This window comes from Lichenostomus cassidix, chromosome 1Aa, assembly GCF_008360975.1.
Source record: "Lichenostomus cassidix isolate B80296 chromosome 1Aa, HeHo_3.0, whole genome shotgun sequence".
NCBI classification, from domain to species: domain Eukaryota; kingdom Metazoa; phylum Chordata; class Aves; order Passeriformes; family Meliphagidae; genus Lichenostomus; species Lichenostomus cassidix.
The window spans coordinates 38,053,659-38,070,903 of record NC_139480.1 but is presented as its reverse complement, the minus strand read 5'-3'; the positions used below and the strand labels follow the sequence as shown (position 1 = coordinate 38,070,903).

Sequence of the window (17,245 nt, the reverse complement as noted above, 5' to 3'; positions counted from 1 at the left end):
ATATGTGTAAATAAGGAAGGGAAATATCCACTGACCCCTGTAACAATGCAGATTAAATCTGTTCCCTTGCATGCTCCATTCCAAAATATCTGCATCTGCCACCTGTTCCCTTCACATCCTGACTTCCATGCAAAATGACTGTTTTCCTAGCATGTCATTTAAATAAAGGTATTTGCTCTGCACATACCTGCAATACTTGTTCAGCTCTTAGAAACTGCAAGTATCCTGCACCTGGCAGGTTACATAATGTGGCCTGGTGAAAGAGAAATATGGCCAATAAGTGCTTGACATAACCCTTTCATCTCTCTCCTTGCAAGCAACTTGTCTCTCTGCAGTTTCCTTTTACAGGCTGATTTGGAAGTTCCTTTAGAGTAGCTTGCATTTTATCTCTGGTTGGACATGAAATAACTCCACACACTGTACTGGAGGGAACATGTTGTTCTAATATCACAGGCACAGCTGCTTGGGCAGAGACTATTAACAATGAGGCATCCAGATAAAGTAAGTAGATACCTGCAAAAAAAGTTGCTACCTCATTAGAGACATTCTATCTTGCAGTACAGCTCTGTTTGAGAACCCATTTGGCTAGTGAAATATGAAATGAAAGGACAAACACATAGATGATCCTTTTTAATCAGTTTAATTAAAAGGGAAGGTTATTACTTGCTTTTACTTCCTTTCCTTTTAATCAAGCAAAAAATGTAATGTGATTTGTGTACCACAGGCAGCCAAAATAGTAGGACAAACCCTGCTGCAAAGTTTTATCAGCTTAATCTTTTTCTTCTGAGTGTCATTTGGCATTTGCGCTCAGAACTCATATGGACAAAAATCCTTAGAAAAATATCCACTGCCAGATTTGGTGGCTGTGTCCTAGTTAAACTCTCTTTCCACTTTTAGCTTTGTATCACCCATGAAAGATACCCAAACAAAACTATTAATTGGTGGAAAGGATGATTACAGAGGTGCCAGTTGCTGTAACAGTTGAGAGGGAACTGTGATTTGTTTGGGTTTTTTAATGGAAAAGTACCAATCCCTCATCAAATGCTCTTCTTGTTTAGCAAAGGTGACTGCAGTGGTGACTGCAGAAGAACCACTGCAATCTCAGTTTCCTGTTACCCCTGGGGCAGGGAAGAAGCCACTAGTACCAGTTCAGCTGCTTCCCAAGTTCTCTAAGTCTGCAGCTGAGTAAGAAGCGCAAGCTGGAAGGATTGAGGATATTTTTATTTCTTTAGCTGTTCTGAAAGGACTTCTCTTGCTTCCTTACCACGCTCCTTTCACATGATTTTTGACTGGCAGTCTTTCCCAATCCAGATTTTCACTGCTCAAAATGTGTCTTTTCCCTATCCTCCTGCCCTCAAAAGAACTTAAAACAGTTAGCACTTTACTAACTTCTTCAAGTGTTTTAAAATTTATTTAATACAGACAGACCTTCTCATTTAGGTAAATTTGAATCCCAAATGAGAATCAGTGTGACAATCTATTTGCCTTTGAAACTGTCTCCAACATGATGAACAGACAACTCTAAGAGAGGAAGAGAGAATACATGAGAAAATGTGGCTACCTTACGTCTTTGTTTACTAAGACAAAAAAGAGAAACTTGGAAATTGCTAAAAAGAGAAACATGCTATCTGTGAGAAAACAGAATGGAACTGGAAGAAACCCCCCTGTGCAGCTGTGGTGATGGTGTAGTTGTCCTTCTATGGCTTGTGAAGGGACAAGGCTAGTAGAGGTAAGGTCCATCCAGGCACACCATGTGGGAACCAAAAGATGGAGCTGAGCAGGGGGGACACTCTGTGCAGCAAATAGTGGGTGGCAGCCTTTTAGGAATAAGAGCAGCAAAGAGCAGGACCAAGATGACATCAAATTGCCTTAATTTTTACAAGCAATTAATTATGTATTGAGGTGCTTTTCTCGTGTGTCAAGGGATTTTATGTGCTCTTATGAACTAAAAATTGCACGTTTAATGAAGTCTTCGTGGGGTTTGCATAGCACCTTAAAGAACAAAGCCTGTGTATAAAAGAAGAAAACTCAGAGAGCCAGGGTGTAAGACCCATGAGGAAAACAGAGCTTTGCCTGCTACATTACTTAAATACTGAATCATTTCCAGTATCATGTGCCAGGTAATCATTCCAGAGCATGTAAGTTGTACCAATATGATCTGATATATCAAGAGGCAAGCCGGTTACATCACTTGTCTTGATCTTATCAGAACACAAAACCCATGTCTCTTTTTTTGTGTGTTCAGTGCATCATTTCCCAAACTACTTTTGTTGTGTTCCCTTCCCAGATGAATTTTTTTATTCATTGCCTACTAAATCCTCGGTGCAATCTGCATGTCCCAGCATAATTCCTTTAGTTCATTATCTGCTGCCTGAGCATAAACCCAGAATTAGTTTAGCTGTTGTTCTGGTAGCCTGAAGGCTGTTTCAGTCACGAAGAGAGCATTTCAGTTGCCTAAATTGAATGCCTGATGCCATTTGAGAAGCTCTGGAGTATCTAAGCAACCCATCAGAGCCGATAACACAAAATCTGTGAGAGACCTACACTGTTGTCAGGTGGCAGATAGAGAGATGTGGGACCTTCAGTTCATGTGAAGTTACATTTGGGTAAATGGATTGATCCTCAACAGCTGATCATAAACATTTTATTGTGTTGTGGAAGGTTCAGTTTGAATATAAACCAATATTCTCATGCCTGTTAACTTTTCATGGTGCTGTACATCTCTTCTTGCAGCCTGTTCTCCAAAAAGCAATTAACAAGTAATTATGTTCTATCTCATCTCAAGCTCATGTAAAGAGAACTCAAGTACAGGAAGCTAGAATAATGTTCAGAATTACATTGATATTTACACTTTTATTCATTTGCCAAGTTAGACATATGCATCATTCAGTTTCTAAGCTTGGTTTTCAGTAGCCATAGAAACTGGAGAAGAGTGAAAATGGCATGACTTGTTTCTTTTTTAGTTTACTGATCTTGGAAAGAATTCCTGAATCTGCAGTGCTGTATTATATTTAATCGTAATTTTGTCCAATCTAATTTTATGTCAAGAACAGTATATAACTTAAAAACATTATCAGGTACTTCATATTTTAGCATCTGGTATTGAAAATGCAAGAAATGTTCAGTGTGGTATAATTATTTTGTTTTGTTACACTAAAATCCAAAAATTGCTTCCCTTGGTGACTGTCCACCCTATAAGTAGATGTTTTCCTATGCTGTGTTCCTACAAATAGCTCTGCCATTTTTCACTGCTTGCTACATACCCTCCTGGGCTCCTGCTGAAAATGATATTTGCAGGAGGAAACAGATGGTGAAGTACTGATGCTAGAAAAATACTTAGCACCTCTAAGCTGTTCCTGTGGTCACTGAGGCTTATGGAAGTGATAGAACATATATGAAACTTTACATTGCCCTCAAGCATGGCATTTTTGCAAATGCTGATCATTTTAAAAATACCTTATAATCACAGAATAAGCTGAGTTGGAAGAGACCCACAAGGATCATCAAGTCCAACTCCTGGCCTTGCACAGGACCATCCCCAAAAGCCACACCATGTGCCCAACAGTATTGTTCAAACTCTTCTTGAACTCAGACAGGCTGTGACCACTTCTGTGAGGTCTCTGTTCCAGCACCCAACCACCCTCTGGGTGAAGAACCTTTCTGCCCTGGCACAACTTCAGGCCATTCCCTCGGGATCTGTCACTGATGCCTTTTTTTTTTCCTTCTGTGAAGCTTCCTAGATGTACATGAAAATGTGTTCAGTATTTTTAGGAATAGACTTTCAAAATCATGACTAAGTCATTATTCAGTTATGCCTTTGGGATACCAATTGCCATATCCCTTTATTCCTGGATTTACAAAATTAAATCATAATAAAAAATGGGAGATTAATTATACATATTCAAGTATGTTATCTTAAATAACTTAAATATTTTTTAAATTAAATTTGGATGTAAGTACCTAGGATTAAAAATCTCCTTTTTAAAATAGATTTCTATTAGATTTATATAGATATATAAATATTTCATATAAATATATAAATATAGCTTTAAAAATAACCTTTTATATATTTTCCTGTGTGAGATGCCTCTACTTTCTGAAAGTCATTGGAAACATTGCAAAGTCCTGTTCTGGTCCAAGAGCCTGATGTGAAACTCGAGGTTTGCCAGTCACACTTGGTGTAGGTGAGGCTGAGCTCGGCCCCTCTGCCCAGGGCTGGTCTGGGGGCACTGCACAGCCTGACACCAAGGGTGCAGCCTGGTCCTGCCTGTGGATCCTCCCGGGGCAGAAAGGACAAAGCAGTGCCAGCAGGGCCAGCAGCAGCTCTCTTTGACACAGGGTGATCTTCCTTCCCTGATACACCTGCTTGCATACTCAGCATGTAAACCTACAGAAAAATAACCATGTGACAAACTGGATGAGCCACACTAAGGATGAGCAGTCCTTGCTCCAGGGGCACCTGGAACCTTAGCAGAAGCAACTGTGGTGCTACCCATGTGCACTCAGCTTTCCTGTAGATGAACCCCTGGAGCCTGCACACTTCTAGCCTGCAGGTTTGAGCCTGTTTTAACTGACTTGTCTGTGTGCAAGAGTATGAGAGTGTGGCCTCATGATCAGCCATACCACAATCTATCCAGACCCCACTGCCTCACTCCATGTGAACCATCCAGTTGTATGCTCAGTGAGAGGTCCTTGTCTCAATTTTCCACATTAATCCATCTACAGAAGCATATTTCCCTCTGTGCTCTTGTAAGATTTGCCGTTTTCAGAAGCTTTAGCTTTCCTGTGCACCAAGCCTTTATAATATCTGCAAATAAAATAAAAAAAAATTCTTATGCTTCAACTGAGCCCTTGTCCCAATATGTTTCCAGCTCAAGAGCTGACTACTAAAATTTAGTATTTAAATTCTTCTTCTTGGGAAATACAGGACTCAAAAGATGTTCCTCAAGCTGAAATTAGGAACTTCCAACAATTCATGTTTTAGAAAAAAGTCTCTTGCATCCAGCAGTCCTTTGTATCTTCTACTTTTGCAACTTTCTGAAAACTCAGTATAAATCCAGTAGCACATTTATATGAGTATTAAATTTCTGTGGTATAAATGGCACTAAATCTGTTTCCTTTTATCCATGTGGCAGAGAGGACTCTGTGTCAGATGAATTAATTTATTTAAGACATATGTGAACACCAAAGTCACCTTCATCATGCATCAGATTAAAAAACAGTGATAGGCAGCGTAGTGCCTTGCCGAGTGAGGGTGTTCCGAGAGTCTGAAACATAACAGGGTCCAAACACAGTGCATCACATTTATTCAATTTTCCAGACTGATATTTCCTTTCATTTTCTTTTTGAATCTTCATCCGTTTGAATCTCTTCTTCATCTGAATCCATATAACAGTGTCCCAGGTTCTGTCTGACTTCTCTTGTTTTGTCTTGCTGTATGTACAGCATGTGAGGATGAACACCAAATTTTATCTCAATGACTTTAGTCACAGCATTAAAAAAAAAAGAAAGCACACCTTCATTGGAGGGTTTACTGTAAAGTGTTAGTTCACTGGAGAGTTTTCATTTTTAAACAAGTGATGCTTTGTTTGAACCATTGATGGAAGTATCCAGCTGCATGAGCACACTGCTCATGTTGTCTTGTGAGCTTCTGGCTGTAATAATGTGATCACTTTTACTGCTGAAGAGATTTCTTTGACACTTGTTTTCTCTTTCTTTCTCCCAAATATCCCAGAATGCTAATTACCAGGCATAGAAGTGGCAAGCAAATATGATGGAGGAAAAAGCACTTGATGTAAAGCAACAAAAACATTTGGTCCAGTTGGTTTTGTTTGGGATGTGCAAATAACGAAGTGCACACTTTACAGTGAGACATGTGCACAGTTTGACAGAGGTTTTATAGCTGAAATTACACTGTTCCCTGGCTACAAAGAAGAGTCCTAAACAAACCTCTTAAAAGTTCTTTTTGCACCTTTTTGTATCAACATCAATTTCTAGGAGCACATCTAGAAAAGCCATTGTATTAACATTTTTGCCAGTATTTACTGTGAGACTTAACTAATTCTATCATATGGTCTGTTTTCCAACACATACAGTGTTTTCCAACTTTTCTTTTTTAAATTATTATTACTTTCTGAGAATGTAATTATGCTGGCCTCCAAAAAAGGGTTCGGCAATTTTCCCTTTTTAACGGGAATGACGAAATATTGGAAGCATTTGAAGCCTAAGAAGCTCCTGAAAAGATTTATAGAAGTTAATGCTATAACTGTCCAGCCCTGGAGAGTTGCCACTTGGAAGGGCCCTGCTTAGAGTTTGAACTTAATTTATCAGCATCATGTCTTTAAAAAGTATTTTTCAGCACTTCAGTTATCTCCCCAAAATGATAACACCAGCAAACCAGGGCAGATCTGCCTGAGCCCAGGTTGCCAGAAAAATTTGTCACAGATATTCCCAAAGAACTGTGAAAAACTCATGTTCTATAAGCATCTTCTGTCACTCCCTTGCTGTGTGGTATTGGCACCAGGCAGTCAGAGAGCAAGGGCTTTGTGGTTCTTTTATGCCCCAATAATCCTGACTACTAAAATAGCCCTTTTGAGACTGCTGGCATCTACACTAGCCTTTAAACTTTGCTATACAACAGCCCCAACAGGGTTCTACAACCAGGAAAATAAAGCTGGCTTAAAACCAGTTCTGCGCAGCCTGGGTGCTGCACTGGGCACTCCCTTCACCCCTGATGGTCTGAGCTTGCTTTTGTGATGAAAAGTTTATGCAGAAATAGCAAGAATGCATTTTTACATTGCGAGCTTATATTATTTTCTTTCTGCTCCAATTGAACACCTAATGGTAAGGGACATAGCACCTGTGAAATACTGTGAATTATTGTGTAGTACACATAGCCCATAGTATTTTTGGTGTTAGCTCCAAATTGTTGGGTGAATTAAGAAGTTACTAATCATCTTGCTGTCAAGAGACAGCTGAATTTCTTTAGCTGAAAAGCACTACTGGTCTGCTGTCACTGAAGTAACACATTGCTTTTTGAGACCAAAATCCTTGGCTAATGTATTCATCTGTTTTGTGAGGAAAAACATCTGCATGTTGTGCCACCCGCAAAATGTTATGCACAACGACGTGTGCATAACTTGATGTATAACTTTCTAGTACACTAAGAAGGACTTCTAAGACAACCAGCCTTTGACTTGGGCAGCTTAAGCCATCTACTCTAGATTGCTGCACAGTCTAAAATAAATCATATCTGTGTCACAAGCTAAATATCTGGCGGCTGTTTCTCTCTTAGTAAAACAAAATCTATTCTAGATATGAATTGCTGAATATTTAGCAGCAAGTAAGACCTGTAACCAGTCTTACTGTAACTGCCTCTGGGTATTGACCAAATAATTTTACATAAGTATAGAAATGAATGCTTTATGTACTTGTAAGCTGAGATTTCTCTCATTCGAATTTTTAACACAGCATTTCAGATCTTCTCAGAAAAATACCCATGGAGTAAAATCCTGGTCCCAATTAATGTAATAGCAAACCTGCTAGTGACACTTGTGGGGCAGAGATTTAACTCACAGCCTGAAAGCTGATAGTAACTTTAGCTCAGTGGTCTGAAACCTGAGATCCAGAAGGAAGGGCATACATTAAATAGATAATTAGTTTATTTCTAGCTTGTATGCCAACAAGCAAGTAATAATACATGTTTGTATCATTTCCAATGACACAAGGAAAGCCACTACTCCCTATAAGTAATACAAAAGGCAGCAAATATTTGTCCTGCCCAACTTTTTCAATCTTCAGAAAGATAGCCTATATGCTGAAATATTTCATGTACTTCCTGAACCAGGATCATAGTCACTGCTTTTAAGAAAAAGAATTCCTTAGATTATATCTTTAGATAGTGCCCTTCATATTTAATGTGCAGAATTTTAAAACACACAAAATTAAGTAGGAGTTTCAGTTTTATTATATATATATAGATATATACACACTACTTAAAAAGATTTGTCCGCGTTTGTGAATATTTACAGATTACTCGAGTGCAAATTATAGAATAATTGATCTGTTGCCAACTAATAATTAAATGAAACACAAACCAAGATATTTCTGAACAGTTTTAAAATCTACTGTAGATATGCTGGGAGATATTTCATTATTTCTTGAATATTACATGTGCCTTTCTGATGGCATGGTCTGTCAAAGCATCAAGGAAACAAATAATTTCAAGAGTTTTCCCAGATTCCCAAGTGCAATAAGCAATAAAAAAAATTGGATAGCCAGACACCTACAAGGACTTAGGGATGAAATTACCTGCAGTGAACTTCAGTGGGAGAGCATATGTTGCAGGAAGGCAGAGCTTGGATGCAGCACAGCCAGGCAAGTCGTGTGCATCTGATTTGCCAGCTCAGTGTCCTGGTAAATGAGGTTGTTAAGAAAGAGAGTTCAATTTTAGAAGCAGGGACTCCTCTTGTGCTGATGTGCAGCGTGCGGTACATGAAGCAGGGCAGTCACAGGAATGTTTCCAGTGTCCATTAGCTTCTGCACCAGATGAGCTTGGCAAAAGGAGATCACAGGCACACAAAACAGAGGCATTGCTTCGTTATAAAAAAGATCTGTGCTCTGAAGCTAAGAAAAGTGAAGTCCTTCAGAGGCATTCCCATCCAGAAAGGGGGGTCCAACGAAGCATTAGGCCTGCTGATCTTTTGGGTGAGGCATTGACTCATCTCACATTAACATTTTTCTCCCCGAGTGCTCTGTTCCTATGAATAAGTCATATTTTCCTTGGGAGAAGCCTTTCTCAGTCCCTGCTCTTACCTCTGGGGCCTGGCTGCTGTAGAGCAGTCTCTGGCAGACATCAGATCCAGTCAGACCTGCTGCAGAACGGTGGCTTAGTGCCAGAGGAGCCAGGGCCAGGGGCAGAAGAATGCTGTATCCCCACCAGAGAGGGAAAGAAGAACGGGTGGAAGGTAAAGGGTCGGGGACAGGCTGGCAAGGCATTACAGGGGTGGTTTAGCTCTCACATGTATAGAAATAGCTGATTTTGTGTGCTGTGCTCCTCTGAAGCCAGGATAAGCAGGCATTGGTCACCCTGAAAAAAAAAAAAGAAAAAAGGTCCAGATGTGTGAGCTGTACCAGAACAACTAACCGTTCTGTAATAAATACCCACTAGTCCTCAGTTGATAACCATAGTAAACAGGATAGTGAGTGTTTAGATAACCCTGGTCTCTTTCTTCAACATCATGCTATAAATCAGGTTTCCATGGAAAGGAGCTTTTCAAGTAAAACAACTCTTCCTTGTTTAATCTTAACATTAAAATTAGTCGTAGGAATTTGAGTTATGTCAAAACTTACTCCAACCTTGGATGAAAATGGAAAATAAAGTTTTACCACTATTTAAACATCACAAATGAAATGGTAACCAAAGATGTTGAAAGATCTGTGGTGAAATAATATATTTAAAAAGTAAGTCCCAGTAGGTGCTTTAATTAATGTGCATGTCTTCACCCATGGAAGTTAATAGTAAGGTTGCCATTTGCATAAGTGAAAAAGACATATAAGTCTGGCATATATTTAGCTCTGAATGGAAAGGCAGGCCATTGGTTATTAGTTATCACTGGACAAAATATTTTATCTGAGGTCCCTTGTTTTCAGGAAAAAAAACCAACAAAACTTCCTAAAGAAACAGTCTTTGCACTTTCTTGTCTGTTCTAAGTCTGGAAGCTGATAAACTTTCTGCTTTCAGAATCTCCCACCACATATCTGTGGGCTTTTCTGTTCACTTCCAAATGGTCTTACTGTTTTCTTTCCACCTCATAATTAACCATCAACTTCTAATCATTGTCTTTCTCTGAGCACACAAACGTAGTGAATCAGTGATTTAATGTCACAATGTAGTCTCCTGAAAGGATTGCATAGAAAACATCACATACTGTGTTCCTTTTTAGTTTAATTTTCCAATAACTTCCTCTTAAGGAAGATCTTATGTTCCCTTGCTATTCAGACACAAGCACACATAATGATGTATTACTATCTTTAGACTATTATGGCTCAGCTACATGTTGCTTTAATGACACACACGTAATTGGTCTCAGTCAGGATCACCAATCATTACATTCTCAGAACTACTGCAAAGTCATTTGTTACTCACGTGAAATTGGAGAAGCAGAGTACATTCTCTGGGTTTCAGGGATGGTGTGAATATAGGTATAATCTTTGGGGTCAGGCAAGAGAGCACCAAGGGTGATTCTGTTTGGGCAACACACACAGGATGTATTGATTTTTTAACACAACACTGGAAAACAGTCCAAGCAGAGCTTGAAATTGTGAATTGAGCTGTAAAAGAAAGAGCTTCTTAAATATCCTTTACCATTTTTAATTGACTCAAACAAATCAGTTATGTGGCATCATAGAGGGGAAATATCACTTTCATATTCAAGGTGAGTTTCTTCAGCTTGCGATACAATAAGGTTTGCAATTTCAAATGAATAACTGGAGTCATAGGAAAAAAATGTGTCAGACAGAATTTATAGAATGTAAAGCAGATAAGACCTTTATGTTAGCTTTTAAGTAGAAACATGTGATTCCAGCAGTACTGTTGATGTTAACAGAGTCAAGGTTATGAACAAAGGATAGAATGAGTAAAATAGGCTTATGGCGTGAATCACACCACTGAGTTCACATTAAAAGGAAGCAGAGATGATATATTTATCATCAAATTGTGCACTTCATGACTCACCCAAACTCAAAAAAATAAAGTATGTGAATGATTAGGCAATGAAAATAGGTGTAAAGGAGGGAGGGTCAATGGAAAATATTATTAAGCTTAAAAAACCAAATTGACCTATTCATTAATTTGAAGATAATATGTTGCCCTTCCAATTTATGCTAAAAATAAACAGAGGGGTTTTTTTTCTGTGTGAAGGACAATTCCAGCAATTTGGATGACAGTCAAATATGTGTGAATGACAGGCTGCATAAAATGATTTAAGGCTTTATTTGGCACATACTTTTCATGTGAATCAGTATGCTTATTTTTATTATGATTCCTCACCTTCATACTTGTAAGGCCATAAATCCTGTCTTTATAGTTCAGAAACTGGATGAAGAGTGGCAGCTGTAACATCTAAAGCATCAAGCCTAACCCACGGACTAAAAGCTTTTTCTACCAGATCATTTATGATATTACAGTTTTTGTTGATTTGGATTTTTTTAAAAAACTTTATGTATAACATACAAATTTCCATCTTTAAAAAGTCAATTGCTTGAAAATCATGCAACATTACATAGTTTATTGGTACTGTCAACTCTAAATATGTCTTGGTTTTTTCTGTTTACAGCTGGAATTGTGGTTTTTGCCATCTTCCTATTCCAAACTCCCATTGCCTGCCACCAGTCCACATGGGCCAGGACAACTAGTATCTTTCTGACCAAAAGTATTTCAAATAGGACTCTCAGTAGTTGAGCTGATTATCTGGGTCCCCATTCTAGTCAATGGAGAGGAAGAAGGTCTTACAAGATTAAAGTAGTCCAAAGGTAAGCACTTAAAAAGCCTGAGGTAAATCATGTCTCCAAGCACCTATTTCATTCTACTGTAGAGCAGAACCGTGAGAAGCTGGCTCAGGGTCTCAGGTCTGAAGCCAGGAGAGGTGAGTTCCACACAAGAAGTCTGATCTAAGTGGGCAAAAGGAAGAGAGGAAGGGCACAGTAAACACATCTCATGGTTACAGGGCATGGCTATTCAATATGTGTGGAATTGACAGGTCTAATGCACATACCCATTTATTCCAACTTTAAAAAAAAAAGGATTAAGATATGAGAGAGACCGTCAGGGAGCAAGGAAGTGGTGGAAACCTTATGCAGGAAATGCAGACAAGGAGATATATGAAAGGTAGGCTGAGAGAAAAGGTGATGGGGGACAGAAGATGTAAGGGAAGATCTTATTTGGCTTATCATACAGAGGCTGATAGTTTCATGGGCTCTTGTCACCCCAGTCACTTTAACAGATGAGCAGAGACATAGATGAAGGAATCACATTGCTTAATATGGATAAAGCAAGGCTGAATGAATCTGTGTAGGGAAGATCAGAGTTTCTCTGAACCAAAATTACACCTCTGGCTTTTAGCATTTCTGACTTGCACATCTCTACTTACTTGCAGAGCCTGGGAATGGTAAAACTGAAGCTCCAGGCCCAGTGCTGTAAGAAATCTTTTTGATTTCTTCATAACCAAGAGGACCCAGAAGTCACTCCCAAATACAGAAACACAGTTTTGGGAGATTTTTGAACCAATAACACCACAAGGTTTCCAAATGGCTTTTCAGGACACATCTTCTCTGTGCACCAGCATGCCTATTAATGTCCATAAACAAGAACCAAGAATGTGTTAAACCACAGCTGCCATATCCTTTGGAAATGATGAGCTTTGTTTATACTTGTATAGTCTGAAGTTGACATGCTTAGAAATCTCCAGCTTACTGGTGAATTCAAAAGACAGCAATTGCTTTTCTAATCCAGATATAATTTGGATTAAATCATCTGGATAAGATAGAAATTTACCACTTATAAGAAGAACCTAGCTGTATTCTGCAACAGTAATCATGCAGAGCAACACCATGTCATCAGAACATTTCTACTACATTTTCAAGGATCAGTATTTGCAAGAGTAATGGTAGGAGAATAGGGCCAAGAATAAATGTAATTTTTAATAAGCAACAACCTGGAATCTCTATCTAAAAACCTTACCTGGATAGTATGAAAAAATCACTGTCCTGGGATATTAAGCATAAAAAGATTCAGGATGAATTGCTTTGGTAAACATTAAACTCTTCTATGCATTTCAGTTTTTAAAAAAAATAATTGAAAACAGAAATGGCAATACTTCAGGTTGTGAGAGGAAAGGAATCCATTACACATAAAGTTTCACCTAGAGGTCTAATTAGCATAAACTACTGATGAACTGAGCTGAAAACCTTTTATAAACTGCTGGGTTCTCCATTTAATATCACAATCTTTGCATCATGGACTGACTTCTGTTCACTAAAGTGAAAATAATTAATCATTCCAGAGAAAAAAATATTAATCAGCTGCAGTCAGATTAACAAACAGCAGAGAATAGGAATGAGCTAGACAGAAGTACTTTCTATGCTTCTTTTAGGAAAATACTAATACTACTCAGTAGTATTAGCAGGAATGACAATTTGCTGATTCTCTGTCCTGAAAGCTAAGGGACTGAGTTTAGTCCTGGGCTGTGTCCCAGACATCACATATAATCTTCTGCAAATCCTTGCAAAAGTGGCCTTTTGTTTCTAATTCCTTGATTTCTAAGTAGCTGGCCTGAATCTCAGACCTGCTAGGTGCATGCAGATCCCTGTTGACTATAATCAAAATGCATAGCAGTCTTAAAAATGAATTTCCAAGATGTGTCAATTTGATTAATCAGAAGCTAAACAGCTTGAGGGAAATGATTACTTGGAAACATGGTCTCAGCAATGCTGCGTCCACTTCTTCTATTGCAAAATGGACATAACATTTTCCATTAATTGCTTAACAAGAAGCCTGTCATAAAATGACTTAATCCTATATATCTTAATGTGAAAAGACCAACTAAAAGCATGGTAGGGGACTGACTTACAAACATGTTAGATAGGCAATTGCACATTGATTGCTGCATATGGAAACTTATTCCTTCCAGATTTTGGTAATAAAAACAAAGTATGTGTGAAAAATTACTGTAGGGCTCTGGTAAATCATTTATCCATGGTGTTTGAATACTGTTTCCCATAAAGGAGCAGCAATATTGTCAGTCTTGTGACTACAGTACTGAGGAAGGTGAAAGATAGCATCTTTGGAATGAAATGGGAGAAATATGACTCATCCTTTTTTGTCGCCTGCCAAGCTTACCTTGACATTTATTTCTTTGCTGGAGTGCAGAACATGTTTACAGAAGTTTACCCCATGCAAATGCATCTGGATTTCCTCTGAACTGTCATCATCTTGCAGGGATATTCAGTCTACCGCCTCATGGAATTTTCTTTGTTCCTGACGGTAAGTTGGATGTACTGTGGGTCTGAGTGCTGATGGCATTCATGGGCAGCCTTGTACTTTGGAAGCTTCATACACCGGTGAGAACTCTGTGAACTTGCCCTGACTTTAGAGGATGAAATCAAAACTTAGATGTGAGCTGGCTCAGACCTATCTGGGTGGCAGCTTTGCATCTCAGGTCATTCTCAAATTACAAAACACTGCTGAATTACTGAAAATATTGTGATTGTTTAATGCAGTTTATATTATTATTTAGGTCATGCCAGTATGACAAGGGCTGAAACCATGTACTCCCAATCCATTTCAATTCAAACAAAATGCATTTGTTTAAGCAAATCACTACTGATTTTCTCTGTACAAGAAATGCATATGTAGTTAGGGAGCACCTCTTTGGGGAAGCAGGGTAATTTTCTTAATTTCTCTTTTACTGCTCTTTTACATAGTTCATATGATGGTACAACCAAATCAAAACTTGGTTCAGATTCATATGGTAATGTACTGATACAAGCATAACCAGCTTTATAATGGTTTATGCCTCTTGAACACATATTAATAAGGGGGTTACATTTCTAACCAGGCAAGCATCTTAAATGTAGGTAGATTTGTGCAGATTTTACAATCCAGGCAAACTACCTTGGTGCCATACAAACCAAGACAATTTTGTTCACCTTCATAGGCATTGTTGTGCAGTCACTATCACAATACTGAGGAAGAATGTCCATAGTCTAAGGGATACAGATCTCTCAAATGCATTCCATTTAGACATCTATCTGTATTCACAGGTATGTTTTTTACTTTTTTGTCAAGTACTTTTGTCTTGTGATCACACTGACAAACCAAGCCCTTTTAGGTTATTGCACATTTTATAGAAAAAGTGAAATAGGTAATATTTCTCTCATTTAAACAGATCACAGGTGTCATGACAGGAGCATCTAGGCATTAAGCAACAGACTTCACATAAACTTTACTTCTTATTATGGTATGATGTCATCAGAAAAGTAACCCAGTTTTTTGCACAGGCTCCGTATTACTTAGTAAAACTACTTACTCCTACCTCTTTCACATTTATGAAATGAAAGAAGCAAAAAAGTAAGAATTGTATAATTGCAAGAGCAATCTTCAGTGACAGTATCATCACAGGAACATAATATTGTAATTAGTTTAATGAGATCTGAAGCTATAATATATAATTTAACTGAGATAATTGTAGCCTGGATTCTATCTCCAGTTATTTGTTGTGTTTGGTAAAGCTGATTATGTATTTTTAACTCCTCTATTTTGTATACATCTGTTTGATTTTAATGTTGTCTATAACTGACTACATAAGTTGCTCTTTATTTACTGCTTTTGCTGTATGGCCGTAAGCCAAACTACACAAAAAAGTAAACAAATGAGCCCAGAGGGTTATGTGAATATATGTTATCTGACAGTCCTCAGGGACCCATGCTCCAAGAGGGATAGGGGTTTTTTTTCATTTTGTTTTGTCTTTGTGAATAGTGGTACCAGGTTTCTTAATTTTGAAAAGCACCACCCTTTTCAAAGAAAATTATATGCATAATTTGGGTTAATTTTTTAATGTTTATCCAATGTTTCAGCTTTGAGAAAGTTAACGGAGAATGATAAGGAGCTAGTTTAAGGTGTATTACTTCCTCAGAGTAGTACCAAATAGCTTTTAGGTAAGGTTTGCTCCTATCTCTTTCTATGCTAATCTTCTCCCCGAATGTATGGACTATTTCAGATTTTTGTGTGTGAGAGCCTTCTCTCACTTTCAGCCAGCTGATCAGAAAGGCTGTACTGCTAGGGAACCAAAGACATTAAGTGCTAATTCTTATTGCATCTCCTTCCAGCCATGATTAGGTCTCCATCCTCACATGGCATTTTCCTTTAAATAAACTGTTTAATATCAGAAGCGTGAAACATGTCAAAGTTCTGGCAAGACTCTTTCTGCATTACATCATTAAAATTTTCTATTCTGATGAAGCTTTTGGTGTGAAACAGTTCACTGTGTGTACTGATGTATCTTGCTTTTTGGATATGTGATAAAACCAGCTATTCCATAATTCTCTGGGTTTGTTTTGTCCTCACTTAGGGAAACAGGACAAAACAAATGGAGCTGGTACCTGCTGTGAGGAAGACTCTCACACCTGTGTGCTGTGAGTTGCAATGCTCCCTCCAGGAGTGCCAACAACTAGATCCAGTGAGAGACTTGCCTGTGAGGAATGGTCTGCACCCAGACAAGATAAAGCAATAACAACAACAAAAAATCATTCATGCACGTTTGTGTGTGCTGTTTTGCTCATATGCATTAGGTACAGATACCTTTACAGCAAAGGAAAGCTACTGTTCAAAATTATTCCTGTGTACCATGGAAGAGAGAACCAAATCAGATGGTAAAGAAAGTCCTTCTCCTGAGAGCACAGCCACAATCCCTGACAAGGGATCTTCTGTGTTGCAAGAGCACTAGACCAGGGTATCTATTACGTCACACAAGAGATTCTCTAACTTCAACTCAGCCAGTTCAAACAGAAATAAGTCAGAGCACTGTGCAGCAACAATTGCTTGCTGAGGCACTAATTGGAGCAAATTGCCCTTAGGGGGGAAATTAAAAACAAAGGGATACACTTCCCATCATCTTTGCACTGCTGTATCCATTTACAACAGCAAGTTCTCCATCACACTGGGCAGGAGCAGCAGTGAGCTTGGAATCAGCTATGAAATCTAACTGCCCACAGCAGGAGCCATGAGGCCACTCTTCAGGAGGAAGAGAATGAGACTGGCTTAAAGACTTGTGTTGTTGTAGGATTCAATGACTGAAGAAAAATAATTAAACCTTTAGCTTTCTCGTTCAATACAGAGATGATAAACAATCTGCCATAATAAAAGGACCTTTCCTGTGCAAGGAACATACTCTAGTAAAGCAAGAAACATTGTTTGATTTCTTATGTTCTCTGGAGCAACTTATAAAAAATATTTTTGCATCTTCTACCCATATAATTTCCCACTGCCAAAATGATGAACTGAGACCAAAAAATTGCATCTTCTTCTGGCATGGTCCTAAAATTCAGAAGTACACAGAGTATGACTTGTGGGGCTAAAATGTTCTCTGGGAACTTAAGGCACAGTCAGCCTGCCACATTTCCATTTTGGCCTTTTTTGAAATCTATTGGAATAATGTTGCTGGGCAATTCTTCTCCACTGGATTGCCTG

The 17,245-nt window shown here is 38.4% G+C and overlaps 1 long non-coding RNA gene across 4 annotated transcripts in view; it reads left to right on the top strand.

The window, feature by feature from the left end:
• Positions 1-17,245, top strand: part of LOC146443489 (uncharacterized) — a 57,856-nt gene that overhangs the window by 19,684 nt on the left and 20,927 nt on the right. For all 4 annotated transcript variants that reach the window (XR_014847866.1, XR_014847855.1, XR_014847872.1 and 1 more), the window contains 2 exons: positions 11,337-11,432; positions 12,156-14,041. This is a non-coding gene — a long non-coding RNA (uncharacterized LOC146443489). The remainder of the gene's footprint in view (positions 1-11,336; positions 11,433-12,155; positions 14,042-17,245) is intronic.